We start from the raw sequence: 17,859 nt of genomic DNA on the forward strand, positions 1-17,859 counted from the left end.
AATGTAGATTTTAAGGTCCGGTCCAAACTACAAATTTAGAGTCTCTTGGGGTAAGGCCCAAGAATCCGCATTCCTAGCAGGCTGTCCAGGCAAGCCTACAGTACCTAGCTATATGAGAATCACCGGTTCGTGGGTTCTCCAGGGTGCTAAGATCACTTGACATGCACCTCCACACACACACCTCACTTTCTGAGAAAGGCAAGTTCGGACAGAACATCTTCAGTGACACTGAGAAACCCAACAAGCTACAGGAGACCAAAAGTACCAAATGTGCCCATTTCTCAGAACATCAGCCTTGAGAAGAATCAACAGATCACTAAGCCCTGCCTCTCGTCTTACAGATGAGGAAACCAAGGCCCACAGAGGGCTGTGTCTTGCCCAAGGTCATAAAAGGTGAATGCGGGAGCCGGGACAGAAGCCAGGTGGCCATGTCCCAGGCTCACGGTCCCAGGCTGCCCTGGTCTGCAGAGCGGGCTCTGCTCCTCCCTGGCATCCTCTGTACCTGCTCCCAGGTGAGCCAGGGTCCCTGGGAAGAGCCTCCACAGGGCACAGGCTGCCAGTTCAGGACATCTCAGCCCGTTGTTCTGCCCAGGAAGACACGGTGGCTCCAATCACGGAAACCTCCTGCTGCTTCTACCACCAACAGTGATGAGGTAATTCATGCTCAGAGGGCAATGGTTCTGTGGAGCCCAGGGAGACAAGGTGGGCTCCTGAAGAGTTGGCTGTCACAGATCAGGGGGGATGTCACCCCAAAACACCACTATTAGTCCACAGAGTCTGAGTCTAAAAGTTTAAAACAGTCCTGATGAACCACCATCAAGGTTTCTTAATCTGCATATTCAAGGGAACACCTATATCCGGAAAGATGTTAATAGGGGTTCACCAAAAAAAAAAAAAAAAAAAAAAGTGTTCAGTGGTCCAAGACTATGGAAGAACAAGAGTAGAAATCCTCCCTCCTGAAGATTAACGATACTCAACATGTTAAAGGCACTGAGAAGTCCTGTAGTTTCAGAATCTGCTTAATCATGATACACATGAAGCAAGTTGTCAATGAAGAGGAGGATCATGTCTTGCTCAATGTCACAGGGCCAGAAGAAAGGAGCAATGGGACTTGAGCAAGGGAGCCTGCCCCCTGAGTCCACTCCAGAGATCAACATGCTCAGTGTTCAGCGAGACGATTCCTTTTCAATGATTACTAGTGTTGTTGTGTTTGTTCTGATGGGAGGGAGAGTGGGTGGGCAGGACCTGGCAGGAAGTCATGACCATGAGAGCAGCCAGAAGTTGGGGTTAATGATCCAGCTTCTCGAATCCTCTTCTGTTCCTGGGTCTGCTGCCATTGGTTGTGAGACCTGAGGCAAGTCACAGCCCGTCTGCAGACTAAGATGTCTCCAGACACAAAATTAGGAGCCTGGACTACATGATCCCAGAAGGCCCTTCCAGCTCTAAATGAGTCTCGGACTTCGTTGTCCTACCTCAGCTCCTGTTTTCGTCCCCACTGGCCACAACCTCTCCCTGGTCCCAAGTCCCTTTCCCTGTAAACAGCAGAGGCCGCTCTCCGGGCATGCTGCCAGGCAGGGCTGAGCTCTGGCCAATGGTGGACGAAGCACACTTTGCTCTCCCTGCCACTGTCCCTTCAAGGATTTCCACAGCCATTTTGCATTTCCAGGTGGGCCCCTCACAGCCGTTTCTCAAGCATGGATGGACGGGGTGGATCTTCCCATCTGGAGCCCCAGAGAGATGGTTTTGCAGAGAGCTCCACGTGAGGGCACATGGAGGAGGAAGTACCCCGCACACATACCCTCAGCACTGCCTCATACACAGGAAATTCCATCCCTGGACCCTCTAGAAAGTTCACCAGCCTCTCTGCACCTCGCTGCTGCAGCACAGCCAATGGTATCGGCCTCCCTGTTGGGCACGCCCCATTGCTCCATCAATGCGTGGATCATAAGCGGCTCTCAATCAGGCTCTCTGAGTTGTTTCTTCAGTTCAATCTCCCCTGGTTCCCTGGGCAACAGACAGGAAGTAGGAAAAGTGGCAAATGTCTGACTCATGGATTCCTAGAAACCTGAGATCTTAGACTCATGGATTATCAGAATCAGTAGAGACTCTAGGTTCTCAACCTGCCCATTTACCAGAAGAGGAAATCAAGGCTCGGGGAAAAGTCAGGGATGGGGTGAAATGTTGCCCAAGCTCTCCTGGCTGGTTTGAGGAAGAGGTGGATGCCTGGCTCCCGGCCGGGTGATCTTCGTCAGGCCCTGGGGTAGTAAAAAGAGTGGCAAGGCTAAGGGTCCGGGATGCTGGGGTTGTCATCGCAAGTCTGCCACAAGTAGCTGTGACATGGTGAACAAGGCACTTTGGCCACTGAAGCTTCAAGGCTTCATGATGAAACAAGGGATCAGACTAGATTGGGCGCCCCAAAGTGGGATGGACAGAATGCGGGAGCCCCCAAAAGATTTTCTCAGGTGATGTGCCAAGGAAGGGCTCGGCTGAACAGAGTCTCACAGGGACAGGAGGGGTTTCAAGGGATGACTCAGGAGTCAGGTGGATCGGGGTTCAAGTTCTGCCATTTGCTAGCTGTGTGGTTTGGGGCAAATTGCTTGCCCTCTCTGTTCCTCAGCCACTTCATCTATAAAATGAAGATAAGAACTATGCACACCTCACGAGACTGCCACAAAGAACCGAAAGGTTAATACGTGGTGCCCAGCATACTCTGGGGCCTTGGCAAACACTGGTTATTGTTTCGATCCTTCGCAGTCACATTTAATACCATCCCTGCCTCATGGCTGAGGTAACCAAGACCCCAGGGAAGCCAGACACCTGCCCAGAGTGTTGGGGCTCACAAAGGGCAGGGCTCTGCTAATGGCTCCCCATCGCTCCTGGTGCCCCCCAACGATGAGGCCTCTGCCCTCCCAGCAGGGAGACCACCTCCGTCACTGACCCCATGTGACCTGGCCCAGCCCCAGAGGGTTTTCCAATCACTTACTGGGGAAGAAACCAGCCCCCAGGAAACTGCTCAAACAGTCCATGGGGCTCTGGCTCCCAAGGCTAACTCCCAGTCCCCAGCAACAGCCCAGCTCCTCCTTCCCAGAGACCGCAAGAGGACAACATCCGCAGGCACAAGGGGAAATATAGATGGTGACCTATAACTGGAGCCCCAGTGAGGCCCTCCCAGGGGTTACTCACCACCTGCTTCCACCCTGGAGACTCTGGTTGTTTCACTCAGGGGACCAGTCCCCCAGTCCGGATGCCCTGTTATGCTGTGTGACCTCAGGCAAGTTGTTTAACCTCTCTGAGCCTCAGGAATCTTTGTAGAAAGGAGAGATGAGCAGAGTTTGGGAAGCACTAAAGCAGCAGCAGGGTTGGGGCGCCTGGCTGGCTCTCGATCTCGGAGTCATGAGTTTAGGCAAAAGCCAGTGGCCACTTTCTGTCTCCTCCCGCATGAAACTCTTGATCTCGGGGTCATGAGTTTAAGTTCCATATCGGGTGTAGAGATTACTTAAAAATCAAATCTTTAAAAAAAGAAAAAAAGGAAAGAAAGAAACACCAAGTTTCACAGAATGATCTAGGAATCACAGAGCCTATGACGGCTTCCAAAGGTCTCCCTGATGTCTCTCGTCCCTTCCAACCCAGGCTCCACCCAGAACAAAAAGTTCTGGTCATGTCCCTCCCTAGCCTGAAACACTTGACTGGCTCCCTATGGTGCTCAAGATAAAGGGCAAAGGCCTAGTGAGAGACACAGAGCAACTCAGCTGTGACTTCCAGAGGCCCTTCCCTGGCAGGACAGGGCCCTACTAAACGCTCATCCCCAGCCTTTGTTCATGTCCAGAAGCCTCCCCAAAATGCCTCTTGGCTGCATGGCTCAGACACTTCCCTGGGACACCCCCTGGAGCCCCCAAGGCCTGGGTTAGGCACTGTCCCATCTTTCCATCTATACGTACGCGCGCTCATCTTCCTTGTCTTCCGTGCCCTCGGGCCACTGCCACTTAGGATTCCCGCCCTGTTACTCCCCCAAAACCGCTCTTACAGAAGACCTGAGCTGCCTCCATGTGGCCAAAGCCAGTGGCCACTTTCTGTCTCAACTCTCATGGATTCTCAGTGACCAGCAGCCCTGTCGACCAAGAGCCCTTTTCCAAGACGGTCTCCCATACCTGCTTCCCAGACACCCCACTCTCCCTTCTCCTCCCAGCCCCCCTCCATCCATATGACCAGACCTCTCCACACACCTTCCCTCTGGGGGCTCCCACTTGCCCCCACTATATGCTAATGGTGCCCCAGCCCAAATCTCAGCCCAGGGGCCCCCCACTCAAACTTCTAAGCAGTCTCTTCACATGAACCTGTCCTTGACTGGAGTCCTGCACTCTCAAAATCCCATGCTCCCCATCCTCTCTTAACTGTCTTACTTCCAGACACCACCACCCACCCACACACTCATAAGAAGATTCTAGAACATACTCCATTCCTCTTATTCCTTCACCCGCTGTGAACCACCTACCGGGAATTCCAGCCAAGCTCTCTCTGATCACCTGAATCCAGCCATCGCTCTCCAACTCAGAACACCCCTCAACCTTCCTCCGGGCCCAGCCCACCCCAGCCCATGTGTCCAGTTCTCCTCTCTGCCGCCAGAGCACCCCGCCCAAATCAGAGTCTACAAGGGTCCGGCGGGTCGTGCTGGGTCAGCCAGATGGCATGCGGGCACTGCGGGCTACCTGCGGGCCAGGCGTCCTCTCGCTGAGCTTTGTGACTGTCCCTCAGCCCACGGCAAATACTCAAGTGCTTCCATGGAATAGGAACCCAGTAAATTATTTTTGAATAAGTTATGTGGGGAAAGGTAAGTTTCCTAAGAGGGTTATTAATAGCTGGAATCTTGGATTTGTATCTCCTTAATAAAGGTCTCTATGTGAAATGAGGAAGGGTGTCTCTTCAGAGAAGCATCCCGGGACCACCTCTAGCTAACAAATTCTGCACCCCACCTCCCCCACGCACAACACCTCCACCACCAACCCGACACCCCAGTTACTCTACTCCCATCACATCGCATCATCTTGCTCCCTTCGTGGGACTTATCCCATGACATGCGGTCATTTCATTCATTCGTTTGACTGTTCTGGGATCTGTCTCCTCCCCACCTCGAAAGGTCCACAAGGGCCAGGCTACTGCCTGGTCCCCACTGGAACACCGCTAAGCTCTTTGCGGGGCCAGGGGCTGTCCTGGGCAGGCTGCCTGCACCCTCGCTACGTCCACCCACCCTGGGACACCTCTGCCAGGTCACCCCCATCTTGCTGATGAGCAAGTCGGAACAAAGAGGGGCCAAGTGGTTTGCCCAAGGTCTGGCGCGGGAAGAGGTACAGCAGGGGCCATGTCTCCATCTATCCCCGACGCTCAGCACGGGCCTGGCCTTATAAAACCCGGGGCCTGCAAAACAAGCAAAGCAGTCACGGGAAAAATGAACCGCGCGCGCCACAGTGTTGAGAGCGGCTGTCTGCGGGTGGCGGAAGAAAGGGCAAGCTTCATTTTCTTCTGTATTTTCCAAGTTCTCTTCCCTGGTCACGCAATACATGCATAATTTCAAGTAAAACAAACCCATACTTTAAAAGACATTCAAAGGCTCTGGGTAATGTCTGGGTTCAGGAATATTTTTCTTCCATTTCCAGAGACTGTTACTCGTCTATTTAATTTAAATCATTGTTTTTCTAGGGAAATTGAATAAAAAGCCCGCATTTTTAAAGCTCCTTCCAAGTCTGCCCACTTCAAACAATGAAGAGAGGGAAGTATTGGGAGCTGGTCCCCGCCTTGTCCCCCTGCTGGAGTTCAGGGGCGCATACCAATCAGGCAGCCGCTAGAAGGGGGAGTTCCACGGGGAGGCCAGGCTCTCCAGGAGGAGGAGGGAGCCAGAGCCAGAAAGGCCACCTCGTCCAGGGTCCTCCACACTGTCCCGGGGCGGGCTCCCCCAACCACCTGCTCTGCCCCCGACTTGGGGGTCTACCTGAAAAGAAGTGGAAGGTGGGGCTTGGTCAAGACCACCCACTCGACGGAAAGGTCTGTGGGAAGATAAATCCCCTGGCAGGGGGTCAGCACCAGTCTCTCACGGAGAGGTGGGAACAGCCCATGCTTCTGGCCAAGTGGTCAGCTTGGCTGTCCTATTTCCCACAGCATGTGGGCGCTGCTGCCGGGGACGCCAAAGGCACGGCCAGGCCGGGCCCTGGACAATGGACACACGGGTGAGAGCTGGCACTCTGGGCTAGAGAGAACGAGATGAACTCTGGCTGCTTCCACCCCTCACAGCTGCCTGGCCCTAGGCCTCCGCCTCACTGGGAGCAAAATGGAAATGTTACAACCTACCCCGCAGCCTGGCTGAGGACCAGACAAGCTCCCGTGAGCCACAGGCCTGCCCCTCCGTACCTAGGAGCTCTCTCCGTAAATGCAAGCCTTTACTGTTAGCTCCTTCCTGACATCGGGCCCAGGGCGCCCATCTGGGCCGATGGTTCTACTCTAAGCCCTGACCCTATGCCACAGGGTGATGAACCCGGCTACATGGGTTAAAAAACACACAGTAACTTCAAATAAAGACTAGTAAAGTGTGCTGGGATGGCACACCTGCAGCGCATTCTCTCCCTGCCCTCCTCAGAAGGAAGAAAACAGCATAGAGGAAGAAATCCATCGTAGAGCGATCTCGGGGCCTGACCCGGCTCCAATCCTGCCACTTACACTGTGTCCTTGGGAAAGTCAAGCAACCTAAGACTCAGTTTCCCCATCTGTAAGGTGGGCTCACGGTACCCAAGTGCAGGATCGGTATGGGGATTAAATGAACAGATGCATGAATGAACAACGCCTGGCACATATAAGCATAAACAGGCGTTGTCTTTGAACAAACAAGCACTCAGTCAATGCCTATCTCAAGGGTAGAAGCAGCAGAAGCAACAAGAAATACCAGATAACCTAAAGATCAGTCACTTTCATCTTTGGCTTTTCTGGTATTATTGAAGTTGGGGGGAGGGCAGCAGACTCATCTTCTTGATTCTCCTTTGTCTGGCCTGATATCAAAATGAATACCAGGCAAGGGGCAGCAGCAAGCTTCGGGAATAAGAAGAAGTTACTGAGAAACTTTTTTTTTTTTTTTTAAGATTTTTATTTATTTATTTATTTGACAGACACGGATTACAAACAGGCAGAGAGGCAGGCAGAGAGAGAGGGAAGCAGGCTCCCCACAGAGCAGAGAGCCTGATTCAGGGCTCGATCCCGGGACCCTGAGATCATGACCTGAGCCAAACGCAGAGGCTTAACCCACTGAGCCACCAAGGCGCCCCAAGAAGCTACTGAGAAACTTTTTAAAGCTTTGCAGGGGCTGGAGATCCACAGAGTATGATGCCCCCGGCAGGCCTGCCTTGGCAGGGTCCCTTTGCCAGTTCCATTGCCCTCTGACCTCAGGCTTCACTACAGCCCTGCCACATGCTCTGCCACAGCCCTGCAGACTTTGGGCTCACCTGACACCAGAGCCTGGCTGATCTCCCTCTGAGCCTTTGCACATGCTGTTCCTTCTATCCAGACCCTTCCCCTCTCCCCACCCCATTCTCCTTCTATTCACGGCTCATGCCTTCGTGGCAGGTAAGTGTGTCCATGTCTGTCTCCCATCCAGAGCTCTCATAACCCTGTCCTTCCAAGAGTCTGACTCTGCCTCTCACACTGTCCCTGAACCCACAGGGATGGGTCACACCTGCTATTGTCTAAGCCAGGCCCAAACAGCTCTAGTCACCCTATTGTGTGTCCTGGATATCACATCTTCACCACCTCTGAGTGTTTGACTTGTCCATGGTCCTCGGGCACCACTGCTACTTTGCCTCCCAAATGTCTGGGTCTCCTTGAGTGTGGTTATTCAATTAATGGCAAAGCCGGGCCCTCAATTTACTGAGCCTTATCCTCATCCCATCTCCCCGACCCCCACCGGACACACTGTAATATAACAACTCGTTTTCTGGAGTGTAGAGTTCGTTTGAGAGCGATTTGAGACCCCTACAACCACAGGAGGCCCAGTCCAGTGACTGCCCCTCTCATTTTGTACCCGTGAGGACCCTAAACTAGCCCTAAGGAGGGGCCACACCAGAATGCGAGCCCCAGGCAAGGGCTGTGCCCAAGTCACTCACTGCTGGATCCCCTTGATACACTGGTAAATATTTAACAGTTGCCTGGTGTGGGGGGTTGGGGGGTGTGCTGTCAGTCATTAAGCGTCTGCCTTCGGCTCAGGTCATGATCCCACAGTCCTGGGATCCAGCCCCATATCGTGCTCCCTGCTTGGCAGGAAGCCTGCTTCTCCCTCTCCCACTCCCCCTGCTTGTGTTCCCTCTCTCTCGCTGTCTCTCTCTGTCAAATAAATAAATGAAATCTTTTAAAAAACAAAAGAAGGAGGGGTGCCTGGGTGGCTCAGTGGGTTAAGCCACTGCCTTTGGCTTGGGTCATGATCTCAGAGTCCTGGGATAGAGCCCCACATCGGGCTCTCTGCTCAGCAGGGAGCCTGCTTCCCCCTCTGTCTCTGCCAATCTCTCTGCCTACTTGTGATCTCTGTCAAATAAATAAATAAATAAATAAATAAACAAAAGAAGGGGATGCCTGGGTGGCTCAGTGGGTTAAAGCCTCTGCCTTCAGCTCAGGTGATGGGTCTCAGGGTGGGGGTCTCAGGGTGGGATCGGGCCGGCATTGGGCTCTCTGCTCTGCAGGGAGCCTGCTTCCCCCTCTCTCTATGCCTGCCTCTCTGCTTACTTGTGATCTCTGTCTGTCAAATAAATTAAAAAATAATAATAATTTAAAAATTTAAAAATAATAAAAAACAGAAAAAGAATTAACAATTAGCTCTCATCGGGGGAAAATACTTCTGACTTGCAGTATACCAATTTCTGTGGTGTAAATCCTCTCCCTGTGGCCAGTTTCAAGCTACTCAGGTGATACCAGTAAACACAGAGCTGAAGACATCCAAGAGCACAGCTGTGTGCACAGTCTATACATATACACGCAAATCTGTGCACATATACATGCGTACACATACAGATGTATATACCTGCATATAATGTATATGCATCTAAACCACAAAAACATAGGCAATAGTAAAATACAGTGAAATAACTAGAAAGTACTATATTTTGAGTATAGATTACCCTTGTTCTTAGCATAATTTCTTTAATTATAAGCTTATATAGTACAAATTTTTATACTGGCTGTTTAACGGCCAGCTCATAAAAATTCCTAAAATTGAGCAATCAGCTCTCATGCTTCAGTATGAACTGGCTCCAGGATATCCGTAGTTGGGGCCCTGCACAGGCTCTGCAAGGATAGGTCACTCTGGGAAACAGAACCCCAAAGGAAGGCAGCTTTGATGCCCTCTACCAAGACAAAGAAGCTGAGCTGGGGCCCAGGAAGCACAGTGGGATGGAAAGAAAACACCGGCCCACTGCATCCTGTCTCCCCCTCCCCGCAACCCCATCCCCAACTCCCCTCAAGGGGTATGAAAAGTGGCTCACTCACAGCTGTGAAGCAGGTGACAAGAATATGAGGCCCTTGGGGCGCCTGGATGGCTCAGTGGGTTAAGCCGCTGCCTTCGGCTCAGGTCATGATCTCAGGGTCCTGGGATCGAGTCCCACATTGGGCTCTTTGCTCAGCAGGGAGCCTGCTTCCTCCTCTCTCTCTCTCTGCCTGCCTCTCTGTCTACTTGTGATCTCTCTCTGTCAAATAAATAAATAAAATCTTTAAAAAAAAAAAAAAAAAAAAGAATATGAGGCCCTGAAGGTAAGCTTGCAGAAGAAAGGAGGGCTAGACATTCAGGGAGACTGAGGCTTGAGTGCTCCAAGAACTAACTGTGACCTCGGGCAGTCACTTAAGTGTTATCTTTCACCTCTTCATCTGTAAAATGGGTACAAACCCTTCTTCCCTGCCTAATTATCAGCGCTGCCATTGAAACAGAGAGATAGTAGATGTGAAAGAACAGTATACCATTATTTTATATACATATATATTTATATATATTTAATATAAGTTTATAGATTTATATATACTATATATTAATATATTTATATAAATATTAATATATTTATACTTATTTAAATTTTATATGTTTACATATTTATATATATTTCTTAGGACATGTATTTATATTATACATGTATATACACTGACCTACTTTATCTTTTCAAACTTGATCTAAGAAGATTATATTCTGCTATGCTCCTGTTTTAAGAGACTGCATTGGTGAAGGAGCTAGCCCAGCACCTGGCACTTACCAAATATAAAATATCTGCTAATTAATTTAGAGTTTATCTAATATACAGTAGGCCTCCTTCCTTTTACACTAACCTGGAACTTTGGCCCCAAGGAGTTCACTAGCTTTCTCTCCTCCCTAGTCTCCCCCAAAGAGAAAGCCTGAAACAGCACGATTTAGGAGCCATTGGTCACCCATAGCCACTCAATTGGCAACTATTTATTGAGTACCTACTATGTGTCAGGCACTGTTCTAGGCTGGTGATCAAAGACAGACATGGGCCCTGCTCCCAAAGGCTTACCGTTCTCTGGGGGGTATAAACAAGCCACCCCCACTGGAATGAGAGCTCTAAGAGCATCCTGAATGAGAATTCTTTTTCTTTTTTTTTAAGTAGGCTCCATCGCCCATGTGGGGTTCGAACTCACATCCCTGAAATCAAGAGTCACATGCTTCACCGACTGAGCCAGCCAGGCACCCCATGAGCAAGAATTCTTGAGCCAACCTGGCTGACCAGAGAAGAGCCTCCTGGGTGAGGAATGGAGAGTGAAGGATGGGGCCAACTTAGTGGAGAGACGGATGAGCCCGGGGAAGGTTCTCTGGCAGAAGAGGAAGGGGCAGGGGACCCCGGAAAGGGGAGCGCGATGGAACAGAGCAGGAGACACAGATACAAAGCAGAGCCTCACAAGCCACGGGGAGGGTTCTGAGCTTCACTTGGAGACCCTGAGGAAGGAGAAGATAGCCCCCAACCCACAGTCCCAGGGAGCCTGGAGATGTCCAGACTGTGCCCTCCTTTCTAGTCTATGCCTGAGGCCAGGACACGGGGTCGGAGGGGAGGCTGTGCTGGGGCGCGTGGACGGATGGACCCTGCAGCCGGTGGCCATTCGGGTGGGGCCTGTGGGGAAGGGCTGAGCAATTACATGAGGCTACACAGCCTGTCCTCTCTCCCCAGCATCCGCGGAGAACAGATGGGGCTCCAGGCAGGCAGTCCATGCCTTCCCCCACTTGAGTCCCTGGGGAAGGCCAAGGACTCTGAGATGATGTCTCCACTCCAGAGCCAATGGAAAGTGCAGCCCACCCCACCCCCCCCACCTCCCTGCTGTGGCCCAAGATGGGGTCCTCAGGTTATTGAAGTGAAAAGGAGATTCCTGCCCCCTGCCCCTAGAACGCCCCACCCTGGGAGAAAGAGGAAGTACCAGCCCCACACTCTCCTACATCAGGCCTGGGGGCTACCCCTCAGACACCACCCCTGGAGGCCTGGAGGCTAGTCTTCATTCTCAGCGGGGCGCCCACCCCTGACACACTCCCCTGCCTCAAGGAGTGTCCAGGCTTGACCTCGTTCTGCAGCCGTGGCCTTCCAGCTGACCAGGGCACCCTCTCCTCCCACACTCCCTCCTTTGGGAGGCTGACCCTGTTCTACCTCTGGGCAAGGGTCCAGGGCCGGAGAGGCCAGTCCGGAACAGAGGTAAGGGGAGCATCCCCCCACTCCATGTACTCCAGGGACCCCCAAGGTCAGCACAGGGAGAGGAGGACCACACTGGCAGCAGGACCTGAAGGCCTGGTGAATGGCCTGGACAGTGAGGCGCCGGGTCTCTGTCTCTCTCTCTCTCCCTCTCTCTCGCACACACACACACTGATGCACAAAGAGCAGTCAGGAGTCATGCTGTGCGAAGGGGCACCCAAGGGACACAGAGACTGGGGTGGGGGAAGGAATACACACACACACACACACACACGCAAGACGTACACACACTCACACTCACAACTCAAATGACACAAGGAGAGACACACACCGACACAAGACCCAGGTTCAGGGGCCTCTCACACACCCAGGGACATACCCACGCCACGCAGGATCCGGGACGAAGGGACACAGAAGACGCCGCTCCTGGGGACACACATTCACACCAGGGCCATGGGGAAGGCCCGGAGTTCGGGACTCGCACACCCAGAAGCACACCCGGGACCCCGGAGCACGAAGGAGCCCAGAGACCTTCCGCCAGCCAGCAGGGACGAGCCGAGGGCCCCCCATCCCCCGCCGACGCGGGGCGGTGGGGACCCCGGGGCCTCGGCGACGCCCGCTCGCAGCCCCCACGGCCCCTCGCGCAGTGCGCGCCCCCACCCCCCGCGCCCCGCCGGCCGCACTCACCGGCTCCGGCCGCCCGGCCGCGCCTTTGTTGTCCGCGCCGCTCACAAAGCGCCGGCCGCCGCTCCGCGCGTCAGCTGCCCCGGCGGCCGCGGGCGCCTAGGGCCGGGCGGCCCCAGCCCCGCGCCCCAGCCCCGCGCCCCAGCCGCCGCCGCCGCGCGCGCGCGCCGCCCGCGAGGTCGCGGCCCGGCCGGGAGTGCGCCCGCCGCCTCCGAGCGGCCTGGTCCCGCCGCCGCGCACAGCGCGACGCGGCGCCGCCCCCGCCCGCCCGGTCCCCGCTCGCCGCGGCTGAAGTCACCGCTTAACCCCTGGCGGCCGGGCCCGCGCGGGGAGCCCCGCCCGGCCGGCCGCTCGCGGCGCAGGTGGGGAAACCAAGGCCGGCGGGGGCGGGGCGGGGCAGCGCCCCCGCCCCCGCCCCCGCCCCCGGTTCCTTCACCGCCCGCGTCGGCTCCCGCCGTCCTGGTCTCCCGCGGGAAGGTCCCGCGCACACGGCGGCCGCTTCTGCTCCTCCCTCACTTCCAGGAGTTTGCCAGGGCTTCCCGGGGAGGGGAAGAGATTCCCGTGGGGGGAGGAGGCGCTGTGCGCCCCCCGCCCCGGGTTCGGGTCACCGCAGCCTTTGGGGGCGCTGCGGGGGGCGCGGGGGGACTTTGAGATCAGGCTCCTGAAGGGCAACAACCCCGCCGATTAGCCCCACCTTCCTGATGAGAACACTGAGGCTCAGAGCTGTGAGCAAACGGCCAAAGCTCGCCAAGCAAGGACGTGGTGGATCAGAGATCCTAGCCCTCGCCTCCCTTCCAGCCCCCCAAGCGGCCAAACCCTCGTTACTCCCTCCCAGCATCCCAAAGAGGGCCCCCGGATATGATGCAATGAATTACAGTTATCAGGTCGTTAATTAAGATTATCCCCGTTGTTATTAAACAGTGCCCTGCAGCCCCTCTGTTTGCTCCGAAATTCACACTCGGGCTTATCAGCAATTACTCCCGGGTTGATAATAATGAGTTCTGCAGCCTCCAAAGGGCACAGGTGTATGTACATTGAAATCTTTGTCAGCCTGTGTTGGTTCATTCAACAGAGCCAGCAAAAACATTTCTCTTCACTACTCCCTCTTTGCCAGGCACCAGCCTTAGGGGCTAGGAATGAAACAAGGAACCAGACAGACCCCAGCCCTGCCCCCCTGGCTCTCAGCAGCTTGGAGGAGACAGAAATGAACAGGGCCCCACAGTGCAGTGAGACAAACCACACTCTCTGAAATCATCTTATTCGTTGATTTGTTTGCTTGTTTATTGTCCCTCTCCACACGAGGACATAAGCTCCTTAGAGCCCGTCCTAAGAGTCCTTCATAGAGCATCCAAAGCCCCCGGCCTGGGGTAACACTAGGCCCATAGTAAGCAGCCGGTAAGTATTGGTTGAGCACTTACTATGTTCCAGACATCATTCCGCACGCAGGAGACATCAGTGAACAAAAGGGACATGCCCTCCCCACTGCTGAATCTTCCCCTGCAGGGGTGAATAAACAGGGCCCCTGACAACAGACAGGAAAGTTTTCTGGATTGCCAGAGTAGGGGCTAAGGGCAGGCCAACCCAAAATGTGCCGCTTAGGCATATTTGTTATTTTAAATAAAGTTACTTAAGGGAGCATCTGTTTAGGAAGGGCATTCAGACCCCCTCTGTCCCCCTGAAAGCAGGAAATAAATCTCCCACGTGCAAGGATACTACCCTGTCTGTACCAGGAGGTAAACAGACACCCCTCTCACCGGAGATACAACATGTAGAGCTGAGTGGATTGTGCAGACAACTCTTGTTCCCTAATTTTTTTTCCAATTTATATTTTCTTTTTACTAAATCATATTACCCCAGCCCAATTTCTGATTAGAATTCATTACTAATGAGAGTCCCCCAAATTAAGTTTTCTTTGTCCTGTCAGTTCTTCACAGATTTTTTTTGGTTTTAGGATTTGGGGGTTTGGGGTTTTTTTTGTTTTGGTTTTGGTTTTGTGGGTGTTTTTGTTTGTTTCTTGACCTACAAAGTATAAAAAGTGCCTGCACTGGGTATTTCTTTAAGTCTCAATTTCACAATTAGGCTTCTGTGTGCACATAATGAAATTTAGTTCTGAGGCGCCTGACTGGCTTAGTCGGTGGGGCAGGTGACTCTTGATGTCAGGGTCCTAAGTTCGAGCTCCATGTTGGGTGTAGAGTTTACTTTAAAAAAATAAATAAATAGGGGCACCTGGGTGCCTCAGTGGCTTAAGCCTCTGCCTTCAGCACAAGTCATGGTCTTGTCTTGGGTCCTGGGATAGAGCCCTGCATCAGGCTTTCTGCTCAGCAGGGATCCTGCTTCCTCCTCTCTCTCTGCCTGCCTCTCTGGCTACTTGTGATCTACGTCTGTCAAATAAATAATCTTTTAAATAAATAAATAAGGGGAGCCTGGGTGGCTAAGCCGCTGCCTTCGGCTCAGGTCATGATCTCAGGGTCCTGGGATCGAGTCCCGCATCGGGCTCTCTACTCAGCAGGGAGCCTTCTTCCTCCTCTCTCTCTCTCTCTGCCTGCCTCTCTGCCTACTTGTGATCTCTCTCTGTCAAATATATAAATAAAATCTTAAAAAAATAATAATAAAAATAAATAAATAAAACCTTGGGATTTTTTTCCTCCTGTTAATCTGTCTCATATAAATTTAATTCTTAGTCCACGTGTAGACCTGGAAGAATAGGGGAAGATTTTTTTCCTTCCCTCCACCAGCAAAGCAGCTAGAACATCTTCAGATGTCCAGTGAGTGATACAACATTAAGCCTTGGGCCAGAATTTAGATGCCTGGGTCCTGCTGGCACAGACAGAGCCAAGTACAAGTTCCTAGACCTGCATTTGCAGCCTTTCAGATCTGCTCCAACCTCTCTCCTTGCCTGTCTTATTTCCTCCCTGGACCTAACCACCTCCTCCGCCCTCACCCTTTCTGTTGTTTTGTTAGCTCTGGACATACACGCTAACTAGAACTGTCTTCAGCTTGATGGCCTGAGGGCAGGGGCCATACCCCAGGGCCCTATCCTACCCCCTGGAGCCCAGCACAGGTGAGGGGCACACTCAACGTCAGAGCATCATAGGAGACTTCAAGTGGACATTCTCAAAGCATCATCAGATAGACTCTTCTGGACCCAGGCTGGCAACCCCCCAGCTCAAGAAAACACGGAGCCTGCAGAAGCGTGTGATTCGCCCTCAGTGGTTTTGTTGTTGTTTATCGGCCACCACATTTAACAACTGGGGGATTTCCCTTAAAAAGCCAGATTGTTGGCTTCTCAACAAACCTGAAGATCCCTCATCCCTCTGGGGACCACACTCCGCAAGACCCCAGGAGGGGTCGCCCCCTTACACAGAGTTCTGTTTCTCCGATTGCCACCCTCCCCCCTCCCTGCCCTGTGGCACCCCCTCCAGCTTGGAGGCCTATCCTCTGGAAAATCATGTTTTCGTTTGGTCTTCCTCTGTGTTCTACTTTTAGGAGAGAGAATCACATCACGAAACCCACATTCAGCATAAATGAGCCTTCAGCCCTCACCTTTTTACATCACTGCTCTCCGCCATCTCCACCACCTCACACAGACCCCTTCTCTCTCACCTCCCTGGCTTCACGGTCTCAGCCCCACACACACAACTCAAGGTCCGTGGGGCTTTCCTTTGCCCATGCTATTCCCGCCACCTGGAATGCCACGACTGCTCCTTCCCCTCCAGACACAGTGGCTAATGCTTTCTGAGGCTGTCAATGGCTAACACCTTCTCAAGGTCAAGGATCTCTTCTCTAGGGCCCCCAGACTGGACCCCGGGGCCTCCCACAGGACCCACCAGTCCTCAGGGCATCCTTCCTACCATGTGGTGTGGTGTACAGTTGACCTTGGAAAAAGACAGGTTTGAACTGGGTGGGTTTACTTATACATGGATTTTTTTTTAAAGATTTTATTTATTTATTTGACAGAGAGAGATCACAAGTAGACAGAGAGGCAGGCAGAGAGAGAGAAAGGGAAGCAGGCTCCCTGCTGAGCAGAGAGCCCGACGCGGGACTCGATCACAGGACCCTGAGATCATGACCTGGGCCGAAGGCAGCGGCTTAACCCACTGAGCCACCCAGGTGCCCCATACATGGATTTTTTTCAGTAAAAATGTATTTTCTCTTCCTTATGGTTTTCCCAATTACATTTTCTTTTCTCTAGCCTATGTAATTATAAGAACACAGTATATAATCCATATAGTGTACCAAATATGTTAATCAACTGTCCATGTCATTGGTAAGGCTTCCTTCTGGTCAACCATAGGCTGTTAGCAGTTACATTTGGGGGAACCAAAAGTTGTATGCGGGGGGGGCACCTGGGTGGCTCAGTCGGTTAAGCATCTGCCTTCACCTCACGTCATGATCCCAGGGGAGTCTGCTTCTCCCTCTCCCTCCCCCTGCTCATGCTCTCTCTTGCTCACTCTCTCTCTCTCAAATAAATAAAATCCTTTTTTTAAAAAAGTTGTTAAATGATGTGGGGAAAATCAGACAGCCACATGCAAAAGAATGAAACTGGACCATTTCCTTACACCACATACAAAAATAGACTCAAAATGGATGAAAGATCTCAGTGTGAGACCGGAAGCCATCAAAATCCTTGAGGAGAACACAGGCAGCAACCTCTTCGACCTTAGCCGCAGCAACTTCTTCCTAGAGACATTGCCAAAGGTAAGGGAAGCAAGGGCAAAAACAAACTATTGGGACTTCATCAAGATCAAAAGCTTTTGGGGGCTCCTGGGTGGCTCAGTGGATTAAGTCCCTGCCTTCGGCTCAGGTCATGATCTCAGGGTCCTGGGATCGAGCCCACATCAGGCTCTCTGCTCTGCATGAAGCCTGCTTCCTCTTTCCTCTCTCTGCCTGCCTCTCTGCCTACTTGTGATATGTGTGTGTGTGTGTGTGTGAAATAAATAAATAAAACCTTTTTAAAAAGAGAGAGATCAAAAGCTTTTGCACAGCAAAGGAAACAGTCAACAAAACCAAAAGACAATTGACAGAATGGAAGAAGATATTTGTAAATAACATATTAGATAAAGGGCTAGTATCCAAAATCTATAAAGAACTTATCAAACTCAACACCCAAAGAACAAATAATCCAATCAAGAAATGGACAGAAGACATGAGCAGACATTTCTAAAAAGAAGACATCCAGATGGCCAATAGACACATGAAAAAGTGTTCCACATCATTTGGCATCAGAGAAATACAAATCAAAACCACAATGAGATACCACCTCACACCAGTCAGAATGGCTAAAATTAACAAGTCAGGAAACAACAGATGCTGGCGAGGATGCGGAGAAAGGGAAACCCTCCTACATTGTTGGTGGGGATGCAAGCTGGTGCAGCCACTCTGGAAAATAGTATAGAGGTTCCTCAAAAAGTTGAAAATAGGGCTACCCTACGACCCAGCAATCACACTACTGGGTATTTACCCTAAAGATACAAAT

At 52.2% G+C, this 17,859-nt stretch overlaps 1 protein-coding gene across 7 annotated transcripts in view; it reads right to left on the reverse strand.

The window, feature by feature from the left end:
* The window catches only part of ARHGEF10L (Rho guanine nucleotide exchange factor 10 like), a 155,312-nt gene that overhangs the window by 124,105 nt on the left and 13,348 nt on the right, over positions 1–17,859 (reverse strand). For 4 of the 7 annotated variants that reach the window (XM_032361140.1, XM_032361139.1, XM_032361138.1 and 1 more), the window contains exon 1: positions 12,387–12,470. The exons of 1 other annotated variant lie outside the window; for it this stretch is intronic. The gene's annotated coding sequence lies outside the window, so the exon portion shown is untranslated. Of the gene's footprint in view, positions 1–1,798; positions 1,821–3,183; positions 3,476–12,386; positions 12,471–17,859 lie in introns of those variants that run through there. 2 more of the 7 variants (XM_032361135.1, XM_032361137.1) reach the window with 2 other exon arrangements.

This window comes from Mustela erminea, chromosome 10, assembly GCF_009829155.1.
Source record: "Mustela erminea isolate mMusErm1 chromosome 10, mMusErm1.Pri, whole genome shotgun sequence".
Lineage (NCBI taxonomy): Eukaryota > Metazoa > Chordata > Mammalia > Carnivora > Mustelidae > Mustela > Mustela erminea.